Raw genomic sequence first — 4,573 nt, 5'->3', positions numbered from 1 at the left:
AAATCTGTTTTCCAACTCTTAAAACCACTCTTTGTTACATTTGTTTACTTGTTTTTGTTTGCAATTTCATTTTGCTTCTTTTGTTCAACAATCACAACCACTCTTGTTTTAAATTCTGTTTTAGACATAACCTCCTACTTTCTTGAATTTGGTAATCTAAGTACATAACTAGTTTTAACTTCTCAGTCTTCGTGGGTACGACCTCGTACTTGTCTTGCTATACTACTAATTGCCCCGTACAATTGCGAGTTAACATAATATTAACAACAAATTTTGGCGCCGTTGCCGGGGACTGAACGAAAGTTCTTCCCTGGTTATGTGCCCAAGGTTACCCTATTCTTTTTAGTGTTTCTAATTAATCTAATTTTCTGTTTCAGGTAGTTTATGTCTAAAAAGCCATTACTTGAACAAGTGAGGTCTTCGTTCCAACGTTCTAGATCTTTGAACGCAGGACCATCATTGCAACCCAGACGAGTGACCTCTGAAATTCAGAATCGTCTAGAATGGGAGTTGTCAACTGCAAAAGAGCAAGCTCTTGCTACATTTACAAGTCTTGCTCTCCACACTGAACTTCCTGGTTCTTCACCTTCAAATTCGGAAGCAAGTTCAGACCAAGAAGAAGAAGAAATGATGGCTGCCATTGAGTTCATGGGAGAACTTGATATCCCAACAATTCCAGCATCTCCTTCAAGCATTTCGCTGCCCACTGTAGCTCGAAACTATGAGCTTAAATCTTCTCATCTTAATATGTTGCCTTCCTTTTATGGTTTACCTAATGAAGATCCATTAACTCATATAAAGGATATTTTTAATGTTGTGAGTTCTTTTCCCTTGACAGGTGTGACAGAAGATCAACTTCGAATGAGAGTGTTTCCATACACTTTAAAGGATAAGGCGAAGTATTGGTTGAATTCTTTGAAGCCTGGTTCACTCACTACATGGTCTGCCATTCAAAAGAAGTTCCTGGAAAAATACTTCTCCACGCAAAAGACCGACATGCTTAGGGACAAGATCTTGTTATTTGCACAGCAAGATGATGAATCGTTTTGTGAAGCATGGGAGAGATTCAATGGGCTGCTCAACCAATGTCCTCATCATGGGATTCCATTGAAGCTTCAAATGCGTATGTTTTATAAAGGACTAACTCCTTCTAGTCATAATATAGTCACCAATTTTGCAGGTGGTTCTTTTAAAACCAAAACTCCAGAAGAAACGTACGAACTCTTTGAGGAGATAGCAATGGAGACCCAACATACGGATACAAGAGGTAAACGTGTTATTAGTGGTTCTAATGATGCTTCTAGTATGCAGATTTCAAAACTGGAACAAAAGCTAGATGCTCTTCTTGCATTAAACTCAAGAAGCCCTCCGAAGGAAGTGTGTAGCATTTGTGAATCTCATGACCATGCTACCACAGCTTGTCCACTTGGGGCTGGATATCCAGAATTTGTGCAAGAACAAGCTAAGTTGGTAAATTCCTACAACCAAGGTCCAAGAAATGATCCATACTCTCAAAGTTATAATCCAGGTTGGAGGAATCATCCAAACTTTTCATGGAGAAATACCCAGAATCAAGCAAATCCCCCTTCATTCCAAAGGCCACAACAATCATCATCATCATTGGAAGATATAGTGAAGCAGATGGCAATCAACCAATCCAATTTTCAGCAAACTACACAAGCTGCCATCTCCAAATTGGAAGTCCAATTAGGCCAAATAGCTGCTGAAATAACTCAAAGAGTGCCTGGGAAATGGCCAAGCCAAACTGAGATCAATCCAAAGAACCCAGAAGCCAAGGCCATTCATGTGCTCAGATCAGGTAAGATCATTGATAATAAAGATGATTCTAATCTTTCAAATGATGTTGTGATTGTAGAAGATGAAGAGGAGGAGACCATGGCCACGGAAGGAGAACAACTCAAAACTTCTCAATCTGCTCCTAAGGCCAAATCAGATTCTCAGAAATCCGATCAATTCCAATTGCATAAAAGAGATGACAAATTTGTGCCACCACATCTTCAAGAAGATAGATACGTGCCACCCGCTCCATATGTTCCACAGATTCCATTTCCAGGCCGTCTTAAGAAAGCAAAGCAAGATAAGGCTATGATATTTTGAGTAAAGTTAATATCAATTTGCCTTTGCTTGATCTTATTGAACAGATTCCTGCATATGGAAAATTCATCAAGGACTTGAAAACTCACAAGCTCAATTTCGCTCCAAATGAAGGAGTAAAGCTCGACCAGAATGTAAGTGCTGTGTTGCAAAGGAAGCTTCCACCAAAACTAGATGATCCTGGCAGCTTTGACATTCCCATTAACATTGGAGGCAAGAAGGTTGGAAGAGCCATGTTGGACTTGGGAGCAAGCATCAATGTTTTGCCATATTCAGTTTATCAAGAGCTTGGCTTAGAAGGGATGAAGAAGACTTCAATGCGACTTGAACTAGCTGATCATTCTATAAAATATCCAAAAGGTATTGTAGAAGATATTCTAGTTCAAGTTAATACACTAATTCTCCCTGCTGATTTTGTAGTGATGGACATGGAAGACAATCCAAATGGAGATCGTGTTGATCCCATTCTCCTAGGCAGGCCATTCATGGCCACTGCAGACACAATCATCAAAGTGAAAGATAGCACCCTCTCCATGACTGTTTTGGGTGAAACTGTTGAATTTAAAATGCTTAATGCTCTATCTCAACCTTCTATCTCTCTTGATTCTTGCTTTTCAATTGATGTTGTGGATCATGAGGTTTCTTCCATAATTTTGCAGAGAAAGTCTAATGATGCTCTAGAAGCTGTCTTAACACAAGAAGAGGAAGATCTTTGTGAACCGGAGTTCCAAGAAGTGGTGGCTGCCTGAGAAGTGTTTCCGCCATACCCACCATCCTTTAGGCCACCAATTGAGCCTCTTGGACCATCATCCACGAAATTGGAGCCATCCATTGTCATCCCACCAAAGCTAGAACTTAAACCTCTTCCCAATAATCTTAAATATACATATTTGGGTGCTAACGAAACTCTCCCTGTTATAATTGCTGCAGGTCTCTCCTCACATGAAGAAGAGAGCTTAATTAAAGTTCTAAAAGAGCATAAAACAGCCATTGGGTGGACCATAGCAGACATCAAAGGAATTAGTCCAAGCATGTGCATGCACCGGATTTTAATGGAAGAAGACAGCAAACCCTCCCGTGATGCCCAAAGGAGGCTAAATCCCAACATGAAAGAGGTGGTTAGAGCTGAAGTTTTAAAGCTACTCGATGTAGGAATCATCTACCCAATTTCAGATTCTAAGTGGGTGAGCCCTGTGCAAGTTGTTCCAAAGAAGTCCGGAATCACCGTTGTGAAGAATGAGAAGAATGAGCTAGTTCCTACACGAACTGTCACTGGTTGGAGAGTTTGCATTGATTACAGGAAGTTGAACACATCCACTAGAAAAGATCATTTCCCCTTGCCTTTTATTGATCAAATGCTTGAACGTTTATCTGGCCATGCTTACTATTGTTTTCTTGATGGTTTTTCAGGTTATAATCAAATTCCCATTGCTCCGGAAGACCAAGAGAAAACCACATTCACATGCCCATTTGGTACGTTTGCTTATAGAAGGATGCCATTCGGTTTGTGCAATGCCCCAGCAACTTTCCAAAGATGCATGATGTCAATCTTTTCAGATATGGTGGAACGATTCATTGAGGTATTTATGGATGATTTTTCAGTTTTTGGTTCCTCTTTTGATAATTGTCTTCACCACTTGTCTCTAGTGCTTAAAAGATGCCAGGAAACAAATCTGATTTTGAATTGGGAGAAGTGTCACTTCATGGTGAGACAAGGCATTGTACTAGGCCATGTGATTTCAAGCAAGGGAATCGAAGTGGATAAAGCCAAGATCGACCTCATCTCAAATCTTCCACCCCCTACCTCTGTTAAAGGAATTAGAAGCTTTCTAGGTCATGTTGGATTCTATAGAAGGTTCATCAAAAATTTCTCAAGCATTACAAGGCCATTGTGTAATCTCCTTGCTAAGGATGCTGTTTTTAAGTTTAATGAAGCTTGCATGGAAGCTTTTACTACCTTGAAGAGGGAGCTAACTTCAGCCCCTATTATCATAGCTCCGGATTGGTCTTTACCATTTGAAATAATGTGTGATGCCTCTGACTTTGCTATTGGTGCAGTTTTAGGTCAAAAGAAGAACAAGCTGCCCCATGTGATTCATTATGCTAGCCGGACCTTGAATGATGCTCAAATCAACTACTCCACAACAGAGAAGGAGTTGCTTGCTGTGGTTTTTGCTTTAGAAAAATTTCGTTCTTACCTTGTTGGTTCTAAAGTAATTGTTTATTCTGACCATGCAGCTCTTAGATACTTGCTCACTAAGAAGGATGCCAAACCACGCTTGATTAGATGGATTCTCTTGCTGCAAGAATTCGATTTGGAGATTCGAGATAAGAAGGGATGTGAGAATGTGGTAGCTGATCATTTGAGCAGAATTGTGGTTGAAGAAAAAGGAGCAGCTATGCTACCCTTGAATGAGACTTTCCCTGATGAACAACTATATGCTGCCCAAGTCAAAGA

The 4,573-nt window shown here is 40.1% G+C and overlaps 1 non-coding gene across 1 annotated transcript; it reads right to left on the bottom strand.

Annotated features, from left to right (window-relative positions):
* Positions 1-996: 996 nt before the first annotated feature.
* Positions 997-1,103, bottom strand: LOC148292285 (small nucleolar RNA R71). Its single transcript, XR_015827173.1, has one exon. It is a non-coding gene; the product is annotated as a small nucleolar RNA R71 (small nucleolar RNA).
* Between the last annotated feature and the right edge of the window lie 3,470 nt (positions 1,104-4,573).

This window comes from Prunus avium, chromosome 8, assembly GCF_965620075.1.
Source record: "Prunus avium chromosome 8, drPruAviu1.hap1.1, whole genome shotgun sequence".
Lineage (NCBI taxonomy): Eukaryota > Viridiplantae > Streptophyta > Magnoliopsida > Rosales > Rosaceae > Prunus > Prunus avium.
The sequence above is the reverse complement of the archived record's forward strand: the minus strand, read 5'-3'. Positions and strand labels throughout refer to the sequence as shown.